The sequence below is a fragment of the Hyla sarda genome, chromosome 12 (assembly GCF_029499605.1).
Source record: "Hyla sarda isolate aHylSar1 chromosome 12, aHylSar1.hap1, whole genome shotgun sequence".
Lineage (NCBI taxonomy): Eukaryota > Metazoa > Chordata > Amphibia > Anura > Hylidae > Hyla > Hyla sarda.
The window spans coordinates 6,304,555-6,319,635 of record NC_079200.1 but is presented as its reverse complement, the minus strand read 5'-3'; the positions used below and the strand labels follow the sequence as shown (position 1 = coordinate 6,319,635).

Genomic DNA, 15,081 nt, shown 5'->3' with positions numbered 1-15,081 from the left:
AGACTGGTATACTCATCCACCACGTCTATACCACCATCATTGTAGAGCAGAGGTCCCCAACCCAGTCCTAAAGGCCTCCAACATTGTGTTTTGTCCAGTTACTCCATTGGAATAGAACAAGGAAAAAATAAATCATGGACTGTTGATGGCCTTGAGAACTGGGTTGGGGACTTCTCAGACACCTATATACTTATCTGTTGAGTCTTCACTCCCATCTTGGTAGAGCAGAGGTCCCCAACCCAGTCCTCATAGCCACCAACATTCTGTTTTGTCCAGTTACTCCATTGGAATAGACCAAGGAAAAAATAAATCATGGACTGTTGATGGCCTTGAGAACTGGGTTGGGGACTTCTCAGAGACAGTCATACTCATCCACTAAGTCTCCACCACCATCATTGTAGAGCAGAGGTCCCCAACCCAGTCCTCAAGGCCTCCAACATTTTGTTTTGTCCAGTTACTCCATTGGAATAGAACAAGGAACAAATCAAATCCTGGACTGTTGATGGCCTTGAGGACTGGGTTGGGGACTTCTCAGAGACTGATATACTCATCCCATGAGCCTTCACCTACATTATGGTAGAGCAGAGGTCCTCAACCCAGTCCTCATGGCCTCCAACATTCTGTTTTGTCCAGTTACTCCATTGGAATAGAACAGGGAACAAATCAAATCCTGGACTGTTGATGGCCTTGAGGACTGGGCTGGGGACTTTTCAATGACTGGTATACTCCTCCACTACGTCTCCACCACCATCATGGTAGAGCAGAGGACCCCAACCCAGTCCTCAAGGCCTCCAACATTCTGTTTTGTCCAGTTACTCCATTGGAATAGAACAAGGAACAAATCAAATTCAGGACTGTTGATGGCCTTGAGGACTGGGTTGGGGACTTCTAAAAAACTGATATACTCATCCCATAAGCCTTCATCTCATGGTAGAGCAGAGTTCTCAAGACCACCAACATTCCAAAATGTTAAAAAAATTTAAACCCTGGACTGTTGGTGGCCTTGAGGACCCGGTTGAGGACTTCTGGGGTTCTAATATATAAAAATGCATTATATACATAATAAAACAGTCCTGGTCCCTCTGTAAAACACTTTTCTTCTCTTTCTTTCTGTCTTCAGGTGTGGTAAGCAATCTGCCGTGTCCCCAGACCAAACATCTCCCGGCGTTTGTCAGCAGACCGTCCACACCAGGTAAGAGCGACCATGTGGCAGAGTCTATCGATGTAGCCAAAACTGTTCTCCAGTCCCTAAAGAGTCCTTATATAGTACAAAACTAATATGGACGAGATGACCCCAATGTGGAAGGTTTTACCGGGACAGGATTGACATGCATGTTATGGAACAGTGTGTAATGGCTCGTACACTGATGCAAAACTACAATGCCCAGCTTGCCCGGACAGCCAACGGCTGTCCGGGCATGCTGGGCATTGTAGTTTTGCAACAGCTGGAGGGCCAAAGTTTGAAAACCACTTCACTAACGGATGAGATAAGAGGGAAGCCTTGATTTGCCTTTCAAGGACAGTGTGGGTCCTCTGGAGGAGGCAGACAGGCCAACGGCTGTCCAGGCATGCTGAGCATTGTAGTTTTGCAACAGCTGGAGGGCCACAGTTTGAAAACCACTGCACTAACAGATGAGATAAGAGGGAAGCCTTGATTTACCTTTCAGGGATAGTGTGGATCCTCTGGAGGAGGCAGACAGGCCAACGACTTTCCAGGCATGCTGGGCATTGTAGTTTTGCATCACCTGAAGGACCGCAGTTTGAAGACCACTGCACTAAGGGATGAGAAAAGAGCGAAGCCTTGATTTATCTTTCAGAGATAGTGTGGATCCTCTGGAGGAGGCAGATAGGCCAATGGCTCTCTGGGCATGCTGGGTTATTTTCAGAAATCCGGATATAGAGATTTATTGCGTTTTAAATTCCGTCTGCTCTACCACAGAAAGTAACATAACGTCTATTACACTAATTTTATACGGTACCAGATGATATGTGGACACCTATCTATGGGATGGGAGGGGGGTTTCTGATTTCTGTACAGGAGGGAACTGCTGTGTTTGTTTGTGGTAAATCCCGGGGAGCTCATATTGCTGCTCATTATATTTTAAGGCAGCAGGAAGCCTTTCTCAGATAAGACAGCAGTGAGCCTGTTCTGAAAGAAACTACTGTGAAGGCTTCCTACTGCCCTAAAATCTAATGAGCAGTACTATGAGCTCCCCCTCTGCACATCAATGGTCTCATCCTGAGCAGATAGGAGGGAAGGAGGGAGCAGCTTTCAGAGAGTGTGATGTGATGTAACAGCTACAAACCAGACAGCTCAGCTGATCTAGAGAGATCTCTGCATTATAGCTAATAACCTTATTAAGTTGTTTTATTATACTTTCTGACACTATACACTGGTTGTTTCTTTTACCAGACAACCACTTTAACATCACAAATGCCAAACAAGCCAAGAAAGCAAAAATCAATGCTCGCACATAAGGCAAAAGGAAAAAGAAACAATATATGAGTACGTATGTGGATCGTGTAGTGGTCGCTCAGGACGAGACCAGAGATGTGAAGAGGGGGAGCTCATATTTCTGCTCATTAGATTTTAAGGCAACCTTTCTCAGATAAGACAGAAGTGAGTCTGTTCTGAAGGAAACTATTGGGACTGAGAAAGGTTTCCTACTGTCTTAAAATCTAATGAGCAGTAGTATGAGCTCCACCTCTTCACATAAATGGTCTGGTCTGGGGCAGAGGGGCGGACAGGAGGGAGGGGGGGGGGGACGAAGAAGAATGCTCAGCTGATATAGAGATATCTGTGCCGTACAGCTAATAACATTTTATTAGTAATTTGCTTTATTATGCTTTTTGACACCATACACAGGTTGTATCTCACTCCAACAAACTCTTTCACATCACTGGTCTCGTCCTGAGCGGACAGGAGGGAAAGGAGTGTGAAAGGACAGAGCAGAATGCTCAGCTGATATAGAGAGATCTCAGAACTATGGCATGCCAGGACAGCCAAAGGCTGCTGAGATGAGAGGGACACCTTGATTTACCTTTCAGGGACAGTGTGGAAGGCAGACAAGCTTTTGGCTTTTCAGGCATGCAGGAAATTGTAGTTTCACAACAGCTGGAGGCACACCAGTTGGAAAACACTGCCTTACCCTAACCTCATGACCTCATGTTTTGTGTATGAAGGGTCAACCAGTTGGAGCCAATATCTATACAGTGACAAGGAAAGGACAAGGTAATACCCACTCAGACAGAAATTGGCGTGCACTGGTCATCGTAGAGCATTATTTCTCTACCAGGGTGCCTACAAACAGCCAAAGCCTTGTCTACCTCCTCCAGAGGATCCACACTGTCCCTGAAAGGCAAATCAGCCAAAGGCTGTGGGTTGTCTACTACAGTGGTCCCCAAATTGTGAACCTCTAGCTGTTGCAAAACTACAACTCCCAGGATGCCCAGACAGCCAAAGGCTTGTCTACCTCCTCCAGAGGATCCACACTGTCTCTGAAAGGTAAATCAGATAAAGGCTGTGGGTTGTCTATTACAGTGGTCCCCAAACTGTGTACCTCTAACTGTTGCAAAACTACAACTCCCAGCATGCCCGGACAGCCAACAGCTTGTCTACTTCCTCCAGAGGATCCGCACTGTCTCTGAAAGGTAAATCAGATAAAGACTGTGGATTGTCTACTACAGTGGTCCCCAAACTGTGGACCTCCAGCTGTTGCAAAACTACAACTCCCAGCATGCCTGGACAGCCAACGGCTTGTCTACCTCCTCCAGAGGATCCACACTGTCCCTGAAAGGCAAATCAGCCAAAGGCTTGTCTACCTCTTGCAGGGGATCCACACTGTCCCTGAAAGGTAAATCAGCCAAAGGCTGTGGATTGTCTACTACAGTGGTCCGCAAGCTGTGGACCTCTAGCTGTTGAAAAACTACAACCCCCAGCATGCCTGGACAGCCAAATGCTTGTCTACCTCCTCCAGAGGATCCACACTGTCCCTGAAAAGTAAATCAGATAAAAACTGTGGATTGTCTACTACAGTGGTCCCCAAACTGTGAACCTCCAGCTGTTGCAAAACTACAACCCCCAGCATGCCCAGACAGCCAAAGTCTTGTCTACCTCCTCCAGAGGATCTACACTGTCCCTGAAAAGCAAATCAGATAAAGGCTGTGGATTGTCTACTACAGTGGTCCCCAAACTGTGAACCTCCAGCTGTTGCAAAACTACAACTCCCTGCATGCCTGGACAGCCAAAGGCTTGTCTACCTCCTCCAGAGCATCCACACTGTCCCTGAAAGGCAAATCAGCCAAAGGCTGTGGATTGTCTACTACAGTGGTCCCCAAACTGTGAACCTCCAGCTGTTGCAAAACTACAACTCCCAGCATGCCCGGACAGCCAACGGCTGTCCGGGCATGCTGGGAGTTGTAGTTTTGCAACCTCTGTGACATCAGCAGTTTAAAGACCACAACAGCATATGCCAGTTATATACTCCCATATACTCTCCGTAACCTTTCACAGTCCATAGATGAGGCTTTTATTTTTTCCATAAGGAGAGTGAGAGCGGTAATGACGAAAATATCGATCACCCCCCGACAAAACGGAGAGGAAAATGACTTTAATCAAGCGCATCCGTCTGCCCAACCCAGAGGGCGCCGGGGAGAGAATAAAGCACAGCCCACCCCAAAACAGCAGCCTGTCTGCCCATCGGATGGATGAGGAGCCCCCGACCCCATCCATCATCACTGCAAACAAGGGACAGGGGACCACGAGGGGGGACTAATGGTCCCGCGCCAAAACCGGACGAGAAGCCGTGAAGGGGACGGCGGGTCCCACATTACTATAGGAGTTTTATCACTTTTATAGATCTCTGTCAACTATAGATAATGGTAAAAAGAACCGCCTGGTACTACATAAAAAACAACACGTAGTATCACTTACTAATAAACCATAGTACAGAATATCTGAAGGGGAATCCCAATTATCTATTTTGATAGAAACATTTAAGGAAATGTGTTTCCTAGATAAAAAAAAAAATAAAAAAAAACAACAATAATAATAATAATAAGACATATATATATATATTTATTTTTATTTTATTTTTCCACTTTTTGTTCTTTCTATTTTTCTGAATGTATTGTTTTTTTTTTTTTGTTGTTTTAGTTTTTTTCATTTTAGTACATTATTATGGGGGGAGGGCTGTATTGCCTTATTAATTTTTAACAAGATTTAGAGATATGCCTTACAGCAGGAGCCATGGACATGGGCAACAATAGTTTAAAGGGGTACTCCGGTGAAAATGTTTTTTTTTTTTTTTTTTTTTTTTTTTTTTAAACCAACTGGTGCCAGAAAGTTAAACAGATTTGTAAATGACTTCTATTAAAAAAAATCTTAATGCTTCCTGTACTTATCAGCTGCTGAATGCTACAGAGGAAATTCTTTTCTTTTTGGAACACAGAGCTCTCTGCTGACATCACGAGCACAGAGCTCTCTGCTGACATCACGAGCACAGTGCTCTCTGCTGAAGTCTCTGTCCATTTTAGGCACTGTCCAGAGCAGCATATGTTTTCTAGGGGGATTTCCTTTTACTCTGGACAGTTCCTAAAAATGGACAGAGATGTCAGCAGAGAGCACTGTGCTCGTGATGTCAGCAGAGAGCTCTGTGTTTCATACAGAAAAGAATTTCCACTGTAGTATTCAGCAGCTAATGAGTACAGGAAGGATTAAGAAGTAATTTACAAATCTGTTTAATTTTCTGGCACCAGTTGATTTAAAAAAAAAAATAAGTTTTTCACCGGAGTACCCCTTTAAGCGTACCCTCTTCACTTGCATGAGAGAGTGTTGTGGGCATGCTCTGTGACCTGCGCAGAGATCATTCTACAAGGAGGGGGAGGCTGAACGTCATGTATTGTCTTTTCTATACACTAGTGTAACTTTTTGTGAATGACTTGATCCCATCTTATGTACAGTATACATTGGTGCCACCTATTTTGAATGGTTTCATCCCATGTTATCTATATACTGGTGCCACCTATTGTGAATGGTCTGATCCTATGCTATCTATATACTGGTGTCATCTCTTGTAAATGGTTTGATCCCGTCTTATATATATATACAGGTGTCACCTATTGTGAATAACCTGATTCCATCTTATCTATATACTGGTGTCATCTCATTTAAATGGTCTGTTCCTGTTTTATCTATATGCTGGTGTCACCTATTGTGCATGACCTGATCCCATCTTATCTATGTACTGATGTTACCTTCGGTGAATGACCTGAATCCTTCTTATCTATATAATGGTGTCATCTCTTGTAAATGGTCTGATCCCATCTTATCTATATACTGGTGTCACCTATTGCGAATGACCTTATTCCATCTTATCTATATACTGGTGTCCCCTATTGTGAATGACCTGATCCTATCTTATCTATGCACTGGTGTCATCTAATGTGAATTATCTGAACCTATTCTGAAACACATTTTTCCTACTATTGGACCTGTCATTCTCCTAGCCAGCGGTTGGCTCCACACTGATCTCATTGATGACGTTTCTATACCTGGCGATTTTTAGTCCCATACAAGTTGTGTAAATGGAATTAATTATCAGGAAATCACATATGACTTAAAGTGTTTAATAAATCCCTGATTTAATTTAAAAAAATGTTGGTGCTATAGCCCATTTCCTGGTTTTTGCAGCTAACTTGTCAGCAGTGCTGTGTAGACTCAGACAGAATGAGCAGAGTCATCTCGTTTTCATAATAGTGTGGGTGAGTCAATGACAGTTCTATGGTACTGCGGGCGGTGCTCCACACACAGATAAGACCTTTTGTACCCCTATTCCCCAGACAATCTCTAGTCTCCAGGAGTGGGGTCTTAAAGGGGTACTCCGCCTCATGACATTGTATCCTCTATCCAAAGGATAGGGGATAAGATGTCTGATCGTGGAGGTCCCTCCGGTGGGAACCCCCGCAATCTCGACTGTGGCATCCCAGACATCAGGTGCACGGAGCGAATTTTGCTTTGTGTCTGATGACTGACGACACAGGGCGGAGGCTGGTGACATCACCGCTCGTGATGTCACGGCCACGCCCCCTCAATGCGAGGCTATTGAAGGGGCCACGCCCCCTCCCATAGACTTGAATTGAAGGGGCGTGGCCTTGATTTCACAAGCCTGCACCGGATGTCTGGGGTGCCAAAGCTGAGATCGCGGGGGTCCTTTGGAAAGGGGATAAGATGTCTAGGGGCAGAGTTCCCCTTTAATCAAAACTGAAAAGGAATTCCCATGGAGAATGAATTGAATAAACCTTCGCACGTCCTTATCTTGCATGGAGTAAAGGTGGCAATTACGATAGACTAACATTTAGGAAGCACAGAAGCAAATGACATTTTTATGTATCTGTTTATAGTAAATGCGCCTCAGATTGTGAAATTGCCCAGAACCCTCGGAGTGCAGGTATACGAGGCGTCAGGCAGAAAAGGATAATCCATCTTGAAAGAGTCTTATTTTTCTTGTTTCAGTTGACGACTCTCTCATTAGGGTGTCCGCATATGGGCGCCCTTAGGGCTATCCTCTTCTTTTAATTATCCACAGTCCACAGCTTAAAGGGGTATTTCATAATTTATTTATTTTTTATGATATCAGGTTATAATATTGCGTCTTATTACCCTACACTAGGGTTCATGTTCCCTGTATTTCCTGTGACCGGATATTGTGTATCCTGACCATCCCTTGCTTACTGATCCTGTACTTCACTACTCTTTTGCCTGTTTTCTGACATTGCCTTTGCCTGCTGTTTTTGTACTATGCCACCCTCTAGGTTTGACCCATTGCTCATTCTGACTGTGTTTTGGATTCTGATTTTGTACCCTTTTGCCCCTATGATGCCAATCTGTTTCAACTGACTATGCTTTATGTCTTTGCACTTAACCATTAAAGGGCCCTCCGCTTAGGGCAGATCATCCAAGTTAGTAAGAACAGTGATTGGGGGAGTTTCTGTGAAATATGTTTCTATTACCTCCATGTGCCACTTTGTCCCATTTTCATGCACGGGACCTATACTCATAAATCTTCAACTACAACAATTCTGAGTGTGGGTCCCAAGCCTTAAGGGGGTACTCTGATGGAAAACGTTTTTTAAATCAACTGGTGCCAGAAAGTTAAACAGATTTGTAAATTGCTTCAACTAAAAAATCTTAATCCTTCCAGTACTTATTAGCTGCTGAATACTACAGAGGAAATTATATTCTCTTTGGAACACAGAGCAGCATATGTTTGCTATGGGGATTTTCTCCTACTCTGGAGAGTTCTTAAAATGGACAAAGGTGTCAGCAGAGAGCACTGTGGTCGTGATGTCAGCAGAGAGCTCTGTGTTCCAAAAAGAAGATAATTTCCTCTGTAGTATTCAGCAGCTAATAAGTACTGGAAGGATAAAGATTTTTTAATAGAAGTAATTTACAAATCTGTTTAACTTTCTGGCACCAGTTGATTAAAAAAAAAAAAAAAAAAGTTTTCCACCGGAGTACCCCTTTAAAACAGATCAAAGCAGCACATGAAGGTAATAGAAGCAAACTATACAGTGACTCCCCCAATTACTGTCCCTACCTACTTGGACAATTCACCCTAAGCAGTGGGCCCCTTTGCTGGATAAGCATAAAGCATAGTCAAATGAAACAGGTTGGCACCACAGGGACAAAAGGGTACAAAATCAGTATCCAAAATACAGTCATAGTGAGCAATAGGTCAAACCTAGAGGCCGGTGTAGTACAAAAACAGCAGGCAAAGGCAATGTCAGAAAACAGGCAAAAGAGTAGAGGAGCGAAGTACAGGATCAGTAAGCAAAGGATGGTCAGGTCACAAGCAAAAGGTCAAGATACACAATATCACAGGAGGTGCAGGGAACAGGAACGCTAGTGTAGGGTAATACCACGATCACAGGTAATAGACATTTAGGAGTTTAAATATCCTACCTCTGGGAGATGTGGGCACCGGCACCGATGCTGATTGGGCTGTTGCCCAGAGTGACAGCACAGCCGGGCCCAGAATGGCGCTGGAGTTTGGATCAGGTATGTAACAAGGAAAACTTGGCATCATGGGCTCAAGGGCAAAAAAAAAAACCTACCCCTTTAACCGTAGATTGCTCGCCACTTACAGACTGTGACCCTATGGTTTTTATAACCGACATTGCGCAATTCCATAACTTTATTTTCCCTATTGATCTGGAAAGAGGGATGAAGCAAGAAGCCAAGAGTGTTTTGCACCACATCTGTAATTTGTGTATCTGCTGGGTAAACAATATCTAAGACTGGTCATACACTTAAAGGGGCAGTCCGGGATTTATTTATTTATTTTTTTTTTTTTAATGGACTATGCTACAGGGGCTGTAAAGGGAGTGTTGACCCTTCATAAACAAGACATGAGGTCAAGAGGTTTGGGCAGTGTTTTCCAACTAGATTGCTACAAAACTACAATTCCCTGCATGCCCGGACAGCCAAAGGCTTGTCTGCCTCCTCCAGAGGACCCACACTGTCCCTGAAAGGTAAATGAAAGCTTCCCTCATATCTCAACCCTTAGTGCAGTAGTCTTCAAATTGAGGCCCTCCAGGTGATGCAAAACTACAACTCCCAGCATGCCCGGACAGCCAAAGGCTTGTCTGCCTCCTCCAGAGGATCCACACTGTCCCTGAAAGGTAAATGAAGGCTTCCCTCTTATCTCAACCCATAGTGCAGTAGTCTTCAAATTAAGGCCCTCCAGCTGATGCAAAACTACAACTCCCAGCACGCCCGGACAGCCGAAGGCTGTCCGGGCATGCTGGGAGTTGCAGTTTTGCATCAGCTGGAGACAATGTTTTTTTTTACAGATTTTTTACTGAAACAGACATTTACAACCGTGGACAGGTTGTAGTGTGGCCGAGACTTTACATCACTAGTCAAGTGTTCAGAGGGAGCCTGTCTGTGCTTCGATGGGTGGAGCGACCGCTGGGAGGGATCATTCTGCAACTAATTGTATTTTGCAAAAGCTGGGGGCACCCTGGTCAGAAAACACTGGTCTATTGCATGGAAGGCAGCACAGGTGTGTTTTAATGGGTGGGGTGGCTGATTCGTGGGAGAAAGTAAAAATGACCTCACACTTACAAACCAGGAACTATGGGATTTGTAGTTGAAGAAGGAAACTCAAACAGGAAATTGGCAGTTCACAAAAAGATAGCCACAACATTATGGTGGACTCACAACATAGCCATTTAGCCACAAGACAAGCGCAGATCCTTCCTAAGCATGTCCATTACTGTCTGGCAGGTACGTACTAAAATCACCTTATGGTGGAGAACCCCTTTAAGATGTCTGTCCCCTCCCCAACATACACATGCTCAGTGCTGAATCCGGAAACTTCTCTCCCTGGACATCTGTCACCAGCGGGAGAGTTGGGAGATCGCCGTGAACGTTTAATGGGGGCGCCGGACCCAACGAAATTGGCAAGTCTGTCCGACACATGGCTAATGGATTGCATTACATAGAAGAATAGACACAACAGAGTGGGCAGAGCTGGGCTCTGACCTTCTGCCCCCTACCCTCAGTATCACATGAGAATTAAAGGGGTACTCCGATGGAAAACTTTTTTTTTTTTTAAATGAACTGGTGCCAGAAAGTTAAACTGATTTGTAAATGACTTCTATATAAAATTCTTAATCCTTCCAGTACTTATCAGCTTCTGTATGCTCCAAAGGAAGTTGTGTAGTTCTTTCCAGTCGGACCACAGTGCTCTCTGCTGACACCTCTGTCCATGTCAGGAACTGTCTAGAGCAGGAGAGGTTTGCTATGGGGATTTGCTCCTACTCCGGAAAGTTCCTGACATGGACAGAGGTGTCAGCAGAGAGCACTGTGGTCAAACTGGAAAGAACTACACAACTTCCTGTGGAGCATACAGCAGCTGATAAGTACTGGAAGGGTTAAGAATTTTATATAGAAGTAATTTACAAATCTGTTTAACTTTCTGGCACCAGTTAATCTAAAAAAAATTGTTTTCCACCGGAGTACCCCTTTAACCCTCTACATCCCCCACAACCATCCACACCACAGGTCAGTGCAGGCAGTTGGCTGGTACTATAACTCCCACAGTGCACAGTATTCTCTCAGCTGGGCTCTACATGCATTATGTGTGTTGTTGCTCTACAACAGTGTTTCCCAACCAATTTGCCTCCAAATGTTTCAAAACTACAACTCCCAGCATGCCCAGACAACCTTTTGGCTAATTTATCTTTCAGGGACACTGTGGATCCTCTGGAGGAAGCAGACAAGCCTTTGGCTGTCTGGGCATGCTGATATTTGTAGTTTTGCAACAGCTGCAGGCGACCTGGCTGGAAAACACTGCTCTACGATGAACACTGTAGGCCATCTATTGGCTGAGCAAGAAAGAGTAAGAAAGAAAAGATGGCGCATTGGTTCCAAGTAGTTCAAGACAAGAGGTCATCAGGTAAACAAGACAAGAGGTCATTAGGTAAACAAGACAAGAGGTCATTAGGTTAGTGTTGTAATCTACAGCTGTTGCAAAACTTAAATTCCTGGCATGCCTGGAAAGCAAAGGCCTATCTGCCTCCTCCAGAGGATCCAGACTTACCCTAAAAGGTAAATCAAGGCTTTACTCTCATCTCAGTATGCTGGTAGAGTGTTTACCACCCAGGGTCCAAACATGTCTGGCCGGCCTTTGGCTGATTTACCTTTCAGGGACAGTGTGGATCCTCTGGAGGAGGCAGACAAGCCTTTGGCTGTCCAGGAATGCTGGGACTTGTAGGTTTGCAACAGCTGGAGTCATACTGGTTGGGATACAAAGCATTAGGGGACCAAACACTGAATCAAGATAGCGTGCGGCCACATGTACCCACAGCGTTCAAGATATTTGACTACAGGATGAGATAATCGTTCCAGAAAGTATTGTTGTTTTTTGCTTTGTTTTATTATGTTGGCAATGAAGGTGTTACATTTCGGGAGGTACAAGTGCGCCGGGGTTGTGTCGCGGCGATCCAGTTTGTCCGTGTCCTTGGCAGACGCAAACACAGTTCAGTCACAGCGGGGAATGTCCCTGTCGCAGGACTCTATTAGGCCTCCCGCGCGCTTCATTTACATAATGAGGCTGATTTGCATAGGCGACTCGCATAGCTGGTAGTTTATCTGTCTGGGACGCGGCCAGCGCTCATTTCCAGATACGTAACGCCGTCTCGCCGCTTGGCAGGATGGCTGCTGTCGGTTCCATCGCAGCAATACCGATGGATGGGATAAAATATGTCGCGTTTATTTCCAGAAATCTCCCAGCGAGATCTATTCTCAGCCACAATCCCCTGCAGCAGCCGTATATACACATATATATATATATATATATATATATATATATATATATATATGCGCATTAGATGCCTGGAGGCGGTGGGGACCATTGCAGCGCTGAAGCGAGGAGACAAGGCTTAGCGTCTGCGGATGGGATCCTATTCTGCAATTTATTGTATCTATCCATCTTATTCCTTTTTTGAATTCACCGTGAATCATTGTTTTTGGTTTTGTTCACTTAAAATGTTAAAGGGGTTCTCCAACCTAAAGTCACTTTACTAATTACCTGTCAGCCAGTAATGCAGAGGATCCGTGCTTGTGTTGGTGATAAATGGTCATGTCCTGTGTCCCCCATAACGCTGCTGGATTGTTTGTGTGAACTGTTTGTGTGACCTCCCTCCAACTACAATCCCCACAATCTCTTGTTTCTAGGTGGGATGTGACTTATCTCCCTCCTACACATCAGCCACTCCACCCATTACAGCACAGCTGAGCTCCCTTCCATGCTGTGCTGTGCTTGATGATACAATTCCCTGCAGCGCGGTGGAGAATGATCTCCCTCCCCCCCCCCCAGCAGTCGCTCCACCCACTGAAGCACAGACACGCTCCCTTTCAACATCTGTCTAGTGAAGAGCAGCAGGAGCCATATTCGAATTCGTGATATTTCGCAAATATATGGATGAATATTCGTCCTATGTTCGCAAAATTTGCATATTCACTATGTTAGTTCTTTTTTATTTTTTCATGCGGAAATTCGTAATGAAATTCGCATAGTGCGTATGCGCAATTATATCTCACCTAAAAGAAGGGAGGGATCAGTGACGATATTTGTATAAAAATTTGCATAAAAATTTGAATTAAAAAAATGAATACTCGTCATTACAAATATATATCACTATATTCAAAACATTTGCAAAATCGGCGATTTGCACTGTAAAAATTTACATTTCGAATATTCACGCTCAACACGACATCTGACTAGTGATGTAATGTCTCGGGTCGCACTGCAACCTGGGAAAACCTGAGACAGCTCTCATTTTATATGCTGATAAAAATTAACATCAGGGCAAAGATCACATAAGAATTGCGCGACCACCATCAAACACAGACACTATATTATGGACTACGTTAACTCTTCAGTCCCTGGAGCAGAGTCAAATAAAAAAATATATATATATATATCGGAATTCCCCTTTAAATTATTCTAAAAAGAAAAAAAAAACAATAAACTTAGATGAATATAGTTCAGACATAGCAGCTGCCATATCATAACATATACACCATATAAACATCTATACATTAGGGGCCGTAACACATCAGATCGCCGCGCCAAATCGGAAAAAATAAATAAAATAATGATAGGATTTAGAAGACAGATCCTCGCACCTAAAGCACCGCAAATTGCCAAAGATAATTTGCATACAACACGGAAAAAATGTGCATATACTTGTGAATACATAATCAGCGGGTGAAATAAGTATTGAACACGTCGCAATTTTTTCGCACTAAATATATTTCCAGGTTCCAATTACGTGAAATTCTCCCCTAATGTTGGTAACAACCCAAGTAATCCATAGATACAAAGAAACCAAAAGAAATATGATCAGGAATTATGTGTAAGAATGTGAAAAAGTACTGAACACGTGAAGAAAGAGAGGTGCAAAAAAAAAAAAAAAGTCCTGGAAAGCCAAGACAACAGCTGAAATCTACCAGTAATTAAAACGCAATCCAGCCCCTTGTTAGTACAAATTACTATCAGTCCCAACTGATGGCTACAAAAAGGTCTTATTGCACTAGGCAACTATGGCCTGTATGCACGCTCACCACACACAGCCATGGCCTGTATGCACGCTCACCACACACAGCCATGGCCTGTATGCACGCTCACCACACACAACCATGGCCTGTATGCACGCTCACCACACACAACCATGGCCTGTATGCACGCTCACCACACACAACCATGGCCTGTATGCACGCTCACCACACACAACCATGGCCTGTATGCACGCTCACCACACACAACCATGGCCTGTATGCACGCTCACCACACACAACCATGGCCTGTATGCACGCTCACCACACACAGCCATGGCCTGTATGCACGCTCACCACACACAGCCATGGCCTGTATGCACGCTCACCACACACAACCATGGCCTGTATGCACGCTCACCACACACAGCCATGGCCTGTATGCACGCTCACCACACACAGCCATGGCCTGTATGCACGCTCACCACACACAACCATGGCCTGTATGCACGCTCACCACACACAACCATGGCCTGTATGCACGCTCACCACACACAGCCATGGCCTGTATGCACGCTCACCACACAAAACTCTAAAGACCATAAAGCTGTGTTTCCCAACCAGGGTGCCTCCAGCTATTGCAAAACTACAATTCCCAGCATGCCCAGACAGCCTTTGGCTGTCTGGGCATTCTGGGAGTTGTAGTTTTGCAACAGCTGGAGGCACCCTGGTTGGGAATTACTGCCATAAAGCATGGAGGGAGCTCGTGTGAAGTTATGAGTCTAATGAGTTCACTTGGTGACCTCCAGCACTAGCAGCCTGATAAGAACACCAGGTGCAGTGATCAAACACCTGACCCTCAGCCAGAAGATTAAAGGGGTACTCCGGAGAAAAAACTTTTTTTTATTTTAAATGAATTGGTGACAGAAAGTTAAACAGATTTGTAAATTACTTCTATTAAAAAATATTTGTCCTTCCAGTACTTCTTAGCAGCTGTATGCTACAGAGGAAATTAT

At 44.4% G+C, this 15,081-nt stretch overlaps 1 protein-coding gene across 3 annotated transcripts in view; it reads left to right on the top strand.

Moving 5' to 3' along the window:
- RALY (RALY heterogeneous nuclear ribonucleoprotein) overlaps positions 1–15,081 on the top strand; it is a 201,088-nt gene that overhangs the window by 79,359 nt on the left and 106,648 nt on the right. For all 3 annotated transcript variants that reach the window (XM_056547935.1, XM_056547934.1, XM_056547932.1), the window contains exon 2: positions 1,121–1,192. The gene's annotated coding sequence lies outside the window, so the exon portion shown is untranslated. The remainder of the gene's footprint in view (positions 1–1,120; positions 1,193–15,081) is intronic.